The following is an 8,419-nucleotide window of genomic DNA, read 5'->3' on the forward strand; positions in this document are numbered from 1 at the left end:
AGGGGGGCCACTCTCTAGAACTGATGATGATTACACAACTCCATTTAAAAGTGATTTAACCCCGGGGGAGAAAATGTTCTAAAATGGATTGTGATGATGATTGTAACATTTGTTATGATTGAACTACTGAATTGTGTGATATGTGGACTAAATGCCAATAAAACTGTTTAAAACATCTTTTACAGGTTTCGTTACATTAATGAGCTAATACCAGCGGAGAGTGAATACTAAACCTAACCACTTCTAAGCAGTATCTTATAAAAGGAACAGGATCTACACAGAGACACACACAAGATATGTGGTCCAAACACAGCAGATGCAAGTACAAGCTCAGAAAGACTAGGGGTTGTTGGGTACTAGAGGCTGAAATAGACAAATAAAAACCTCCCACTAAAATCATGTCCTGAATTTGTACTTTGACCCTCCTGACCTTCCAGAAAATTAATTTCCTAAAAGCATACACAGATGGTATTTTTATTACGCCAACACTAGATAACAAAAAACACTGATATAGTAGATGGTGTAGCCAAACAGATACCAATCAGAGAAGAAAGAACACAAGATTCTAGCGCAGGAAAAATAATTGAAGTCATAAATAAATGAGGATAGTGCAGAACCAGGCTGTGTTTCATCGTGTTGCACATCGGGCTGCCAGGAGTCATGGCTGGCTCAATGTCATCTAACTACAGCACAACAGAAAGGTGGTCAAAAAGAATGGAGACATGGAAGGAATTCCTTTCACCAGATTGAGGGATGAAGATAAAAGAAAGCTCTCATGAAGTCAATGGATCGTGGCCAAAGCAGAGAGTACAGAAAGATGCTTGCCTGTGTTTTATTGAGTATGCAAAGGCATTTGACTGTGTGGATCATAGCAAATTGTGGATAACATTGTGAAGAATAACATTGTGCTCGTGGGCAATCTGTTTGCAGACTAAGGAGCAGTCGTTCAAGCAGAAAAACACTTAAAATCAGTATTATATCTTTTCACCGTACTGATTCCATCCGTATGCTGAGCAACTAAGAACTGGCGTCAGGATTGGAGGAAGGCTCGCGAACAGTCTGTGATATGTAGATGACACATCATTTGCTGGAAGCTAAGAGGACTTGTTTGGAACACTTACAGGGGAAGAGAGAAGATTGGAGCCTTCAATATGGATTACATCTCAATGTAAAGAAAACCAAGATCCTCATAAGTTGACCAATAGACAGCATCATGCTGAATGGAGAGAAGATTGAAGTTGTCAAGAATTTTGGTCACTGTGAGTCAGGGTTGACTCAACGACAGTGAGTTTGGGGTTTTGTTTTTGGTTGGATCCACGATCAACACCCATGGAAGCAGCTGTAAAGAACTCAAACAGCATATTACATCTGGCCAATCTGATGCAAAAGACCTTAAAGTGTCAAAAAGCAAAGCTATCACCTTGAGGACTAAGGTGTGCATAACCCAAATCACGGTCATTTGAATCGTCTCATATGCATGTGAAATCTGGGCAATGAATAAGATTGTAGAAGAATGGATGCCTTTAAGTTACGGTGTTGGCAAACAATATTGGCTATATCATGGACGATTAGAAAACCACACAAATCTATCTAGGAAGAAAACAGAACTAGAAGGGAGGATGGTGAGACTGCGTTTTGTGCTTAGGGCATGTTATCAGGAGAGACCTGTCAGTGGAGAAAGACACGATGCTTGGTAAATTAGAGGTTCAGCAAAAAAAGAGGAAACTCCTCATTGGGATGGATTGTCACAGGGGCTGCAACACTGAGCTCTAACAGCGCAATGGTTGGGAGGATGGCACAGGGTTGATCAATGTTTAGTTCTGCTGTCCATCGGGTTGGTATGAGTCCAAGCTAACTCGGAGGCACCTAACAGCAACAAGCTGCAGCAAAGCTGTGTAAGTAAGATGCTTCCTTTCACAAACCGAGTGGATGAACATTTTATGGATTATAATTCGTCCACTGAATAAATGATACTGCTTCAATGTGAAACCTCAAGCTCAGTGGGAATAAATCCTAAACAAGGGTGGATTACCAACAAGTGAGGCAAGCATGGACTTACTTATGCTTACTTACTAACCTGTAGTGAATAGTTTCATATGGTTTTTCACCACATTAGATGTAAAAACCATGTGAAACTGTTCTGTCCCTGTCAGTGATTGAACATTTGGGAAAAAAAAAAAAAAAGCTTTGACTCTGTAGGGAGGCGCTATCCTGTTGGGAGTGAGACAGGTGCTAGCCATTCCCAGAAGCAGTATTTGTGATGTGGTTAAAAAGAAAAAAAGTAAAACTATTCACTACAGATTAGTAAGTAAGCGCAAGTCGGTCCATGCTTATGTTGTTTATTGGATAATCTGACAGAGACCCAAGCCTTTAAGAGCAACCAACCCTGGTCCATACTTTCAGTGTTACTGAAGTGATCTGTTTAGTTCTCTTTTACAGTGTTGACTCTTTCATGGGCCAGAGAACCAGGAATAGGCAGTTTTTTAAACGTTTACATTTCTTAGGTGATCACACTGTACCAGACATTGTGCAACGAGCTTGTAAAGCGTCGTCTATTTTAATCCTTATGGCAACTGCGATAGATGCTATTAGCTGCCTGGGTGACAGTCCATCTGCTCTTCTTCTTAGCACCCTTTCATGAGCTTTAGGGTTAAGCAGAACCTCTCACCACCTAGCTGTGGGATAGGCATACACACATCTTGGTAATAACCAGTTGTCATATAGTTGATTCCATCTCATGAAAGCGACATGTGTGGCAGAATAGGGTTTGCATGGATGGGATCCTTCTGAAGTAGGCTGACAAGTCTTTCTTTCAGTTAGCAATCCACTGAACCAGCTAAGCTATCCACAGCGTTCATGCTCATGACCAGTTATGCTGCGTTCTCCAAAGAATTCCCTTCACAGACCCACAGGGTTCACAGGCAGGTTTGGTTTGGCCCTCATTTTGTTAAGTGTAAAAATACATATTGACCGCTCCAGACTTCGTAGGGCAGCCTAGGACAGAGTCTCAGCCAATGAAAAGTAAGCAAATTTGCTGCTTAGTTTATTCAGGAGAGCTTTTTATAGCGGGCAAATTCACCTGGTTTGCCTCTTTGCCTTTTGCCCTTTGTCATTCTTTCTAGAATATTCATGCAGTGCTTGGAGGTGACAGAACCACTGGCAACACATAAAGACAAAAGCTGAGCACAGCAACACAGGTGTAGCTAAGAGTTTGCACAGAATCCAGTCAGATAAACCCCCTCTGGAGTAGAAATGGGAGTAGTGATACCAAGAGGGTAGTGGGAAGGTGGGGAGAGAAGCGGGGAAGAAACCGTGAGGTAAGGTAGAAAGCAGTCAGTGTAAAATATGAAAATAATAATAATTTATAATTTATCAAGGGGTCAAGAGGGGGGAAGAGGGGAGGGAGGGTGAAAAACGGAGCCGATACCATGGGCTCAAATAGAAAGTAAATGTTTAGAAAATAATGATGGTAACATATGTACAAACATGCTGGATACAAGTGATGTCTGGATTGCTATAAGAGCTGTAAGAGCCCCCAATAAAAAGATGTTAAAAATCAATAAATGAATTACAAAGTAGAAATATATTTTCATAAAGCAGTATAACTTCCTTTAAAAGAAAAAAGCTAAGCCTGACTACATGGAAAGCTATGTGGAGCCTGGGTACCAACAAAACCAGGCAGAGACTATAGGAGTCCTAGGCTGCCTTTCCCTGAACTCTGATTATGTGGGCAAAGTAAACCTCTATTTGGTTATTAAATCTTTGTGGCCAGATTTCTCTTTGAAGCTGCTGACTACATGCCAATCAATATAGTTGCCCACTGTGGTAGTTACATAATCTGGTGTCACTTTGGGACTTGAGAGGATTAAGAGTAAAGGGATGGAGTCTGTCCTCAATCAATGAGACCCCTGTGTGGGCATGGCCTTCTCCTGAGAATTCTGGGAACTCTGGTATTTTCCTCCTGGGAGGTGGGAGACACTTCTCTCTCTCTGCTTACTCCCTTGGAGACTCTCTACTGACAAGACTCAAGACTCACTCCCTGAGAGACACTCTACTGACAAGACACATGGCACTATGCTGATAGACCCTGTGCCCTGGGAACTGGAGGAGCCACGTAGAGACCCCTGCCAGCACTGAGATGCTTACAATGCCACTGGAGCCATAAGACTTTGCACCCACTGGCCTGTGATCTTCCTGCATTTGGCATCATTGCATGTGCTTCATGAGTCCGAAGAGGACTTTATAGATTAGTATTGGTCATATGAGCTAATATTGGATTTATGGACTTGATCTGGACTGGGCTGGGATGTTTTCTCAATATTCAATTTGCTTTTGTATATAAACCTCTTTCTTATATACATGAGTGTCTCTATGAATTTGTGTCTCTAGTCTACCTGGATTAACACACCCACTGAAGGTTGCATTTTCAAAAAATGTGAAATTTATCATGCACAGAGTGATGGAAACTCATATATATGACTTAGAAATTGTTGTTAGTTGCCATCAAGTCAGCTTCAATTCGTGGCAACCCCATGTACAGTGGAATGGAATGTGACTTGGTCTTGCACCACCTCCATGATCGTAGGTACCCTTGAGTTCATTGTTGTGGCCACTGTGTATTTTGCATACCTTTCAATTGGGGGGCATCTTCTAGCACTCCACTGGACAATATTCTCTTGTGACCCATAGGGTTTTTAATGCTTCATGCTCTCCAGTCCAGAGACCCTCTTCCCTCAAGTTTTTGGGTGGGCCCGGGAGAGCCACAGTTGTCTTACTGTGGTTAGAGACTTGGGCTTCAACTTGCCCAAACACAACACTACCAATGACTATGTTACTTAAGGTCTTTCAGCACCAAACCCATCCTTCTGTACTGGGGTTTCTGATATTGAGGCTGGAACTCTGTATTGAAAATAAGCATTACAGTGCAGGCTTCCAGCAGCGCTTCAGTCATCTTCTCCCAAATGGCCTCCACGGAAAGTCAGACATATACTCTCCAACAGAGATTTGGGAGCTGCTTTTCTGAGAATTTGACAGTCCAAATCTAAAGACCTAAAGATCTTGATATCAATGTATTAGTCTAGCTAGATTATTCTACAGTTTAGTGTGGATAAATAACATCCAATCAACCTCTCGAAGCCCTGCTCCAATCCGTTTTTTAGGTTATAATCTTAAATTCGAGAAGATAGCTGAGGGTAGCACAAATGGTTTGGAGTTCTGAGCATCCTCAGAAGATGGAGGGGGCAGACTGTTTTCAAAACATCATAGCCTTGAAAAGAGCAGTTCTACTCGGCAGACAGAGCATCGCCATGAGTCAGAAGGAACCAAAAGGCAACTAACAGCAGCAACACCCAGACATTTCAGGAAACACTCTTAAGATTTGAAAGACAAAGGTCTAAACATTAAGATGGAAAAGGGAACTTAGAGGAAAAAGAGACTTTCCTAAGAGGTGTAATGTTATAATCTTTAATATTTTCTGAGAAATAAGATATTGCCACAAAAAAGAAACCAAATAAAAAGGGAAAATGTAGAGAATAGAAGAGAGTCCTAAATTATTAAAAATATTATATCGGATATGAAGAACACAATAGAAGGACTGTATGGGAAACAAAGATTTCTCCCAAGGTGTCTCCCCCAAATATATGCCAAACTTAGCTGCTTGCTACATGTGGTAAATGACTATACACTTGGAGGTCAACAGAAGTAGGTCAGGGGTTATTCTCCCTAAGGGTTACCAGCCATCCAGAGCAAGCAGACACCATTGTTTATCCACAATAAGTAGGGTTCACTCCCTTCTGATAAGGATAGTAGTAGATTGTTTCCCTGAAGGAGAGCCCAGGGAGGTCAAACCCACTGAAGGGTGACCAAGGTTAGGCCACCATCATGAATCTGGGGTCCTCTGTTCCTGTCACATGTATACCTCTAGTCCCTCCCCTTCCTATCATGTGTACACCCCTAGCTCATCCCTTTTCTGTTACGCTTATGCCCATAGTATATCCCCCTCCTATTGCTTACCTTGTCTGTTATATAGCCCCTTCCTGTGACGTGTGTGGTTACCTGTAATCACACCCCTAAGTAGACGTAAGCCTTGGTGAGCAATAAACCTCCGGCCTCGCCTCACTCTCCTGCCCTGTACCACCAAGAGGAGCTGAGGTGAGCATGCTACTATGAAATGTGTCTGACTTTTTAATTTTACTCTCTCCTATTATTCTTTATAACTTTATTATAATCTTTATATATCTTAAGCATACAATTGCGCTTACTGAACCCGTGATTACTTGTGGGGGGTTGGCCTTCCCCCACAGGACTGGAAACAATGAAGCGTGAATATGGAGCAGAAAGATAGAGAGCTGGAAGATTGGAGAGAAAAGATGATAAAATCATTGGCTCAGTTAAGAAGTCCAACAAGTGAATAATATGCGTTCCAGAGACAACATATTGAAAATGGTAGAGTAGAAGTCACCAAAGAAATAAGTCAAGAAATACCTAGAAGAGATAAGTGTATGGAGACCAGTTTCTTAGTGTTTACCAAAGGGGAGAGGGAAGGAGAAAAGGTGTGTCACTGTTAAGGAAACAAAGACTATCTGCTTATGCTGATAGAAAACTTAACAATGGATATGGGAGATGATGGCACAACATCATTAGTGTAATTGATGCCATTGAATTGCACATGTAAAAAGGTTGAATTGGCAAATGTTGTGTTGAATATATTTTTGCAACAATATAAAAAAAGAAGTTGGAAAAATTTCTCAGACTTGAAGGACACCAGTTTGGAAATAGAAAAGACCTACATTTAGGCATATAATCCTACAATTTTATAACAAAGTGGACATGAGGTGCACGGAAAAGAAATTAGTTGCAAAGGCTCATGTATCAGAATGGATTTGGACTTCCCAACTATAAGTGGAATCTAGATGGCAATGGAGCAAGGCATTAAAAAGTTCAAGGAAAATTATTTCCAGCCTAAAATTCTATACCTGCAATTGATGTGAGGTTATAGTAAAAATATTTTCTGATATACAAGGTTTCAAAAAATTTACTTCCTTTGTACCTGCAGTACAGTGGCTGATTATTTATTTTTTTATTAAACCGATTTATTGGCATAGAATTCACAAAGCATACAATTCAATGATTCAATAATATTAAAAAGAATTGTACAATTATCACTACAATCAATTGTAGAATATTTTCTTCTTTCTTGTACTCACTGTTACTAGCTCTCCATTTCTCCCCAACCTTCCCTGCTGTACCTCCAAGAAAACATTAATCCAATTACTGTCTCTAAAGATTTACCTATCCTAGATTTCATATACGGAAAAAAAACATACCCACCCCCCTCCCCCAAAAACAAAACCCCAACAACAATAACAAAATAAAACCAAAAATCTCATTTGAAAGGAAAGCAGAAAATATTAAAAACTAGAACAACTTTAAAATGAGTCAAAAGGGAAATCAAGTAATGAGGTGTTGAATTTTAACCTAACTGCAAACTGCATCTACATGCACTCTGCATGATAGCAAGGCTACTCCAATGCACTTTACATGATAGCAAGGCTACTCCAATGCACTTTACATGATAGTAAGGCTATTCACATCCCTGATTGCTGGGCAGAGGGGATTCACCAGAAGATGAGGGTTGGTATTTTTCCCCATGTGGAGATTAGTTAATATCACACTTCTAGCCATAAGCTTTGTTACTCCCAGCAAATGGCTTTTTTCCTGATGGGTCTGGCTAAGAAGATGAGGAAGATACTGATTGGAACATATGACTCAGCTCTGGGTGCTTACAGGCTTCATTGTGATTGCCATCCTGTTGTGTCTAAAATGAGACACTTTAGAAGCTGAAAGGGGAATTTCACTACCAGTATGAGAGTTGAGCCAAGCACTGGGACACATCCTTTGGACATTGAGATCCCTGTGCATTGAACCTCTTTGATCTATGAGACAGCTTTAACACCAGAGGCGTGGCGGCAGCAGAGCCAAAAACTAGCTCATGAGACAGTTCTGTAGAGTTCCCAGCCCATAGAGCAAGTAAAGCTGAGTGCCTTTGAGCAGTAGGCTGACTTGTGGAGTGGGGTACCTCTGGGCACTTAATTGGGGGAGCTAGAGCTGAGTGCCATCAAACTGAGGCTCATGGGAGAGTAGAGTGCCTTTGGGAAATTTGTTGGGAGCCCTAAAAGAACTTTGTAACATTTCACAAACAGGGCAGAAGCCAGAGGCCAATGGACAGTGTGATTGAAAGGTCAAAGATCAGAGAGGTCTGGTTATGGGCATGGCTGAGAAGAGGCTGTCCTGTCTGAATAATTGTAGCCTGAGCATTTTTAACCTTTTAATCTTCCTTAATAATTCCCATAAGAACGAGTATTGTCTGAGTTCTGTGTGGCCATTGAAAGTAAATGATCAAACCCAGCTGAGAAGTAGA

The sequence above is a fragment of the Echinops telfairi genome, unplaced genomic scaffold (genome assembly GCF_000313985.2).
Source record: "Echinops telfairi isolate 266 unplaced genomic scaffold, ASM31398v2 ScPeMD7_26;HRSCAF=91, whole genome shotgun sequence".
Taxonomy (NCBI): Eukaryota; Metazoa; Chordata; class Mammalia; order Afrosoricida; family Tenrecidae; genus Echinops; species Echinops telfairi.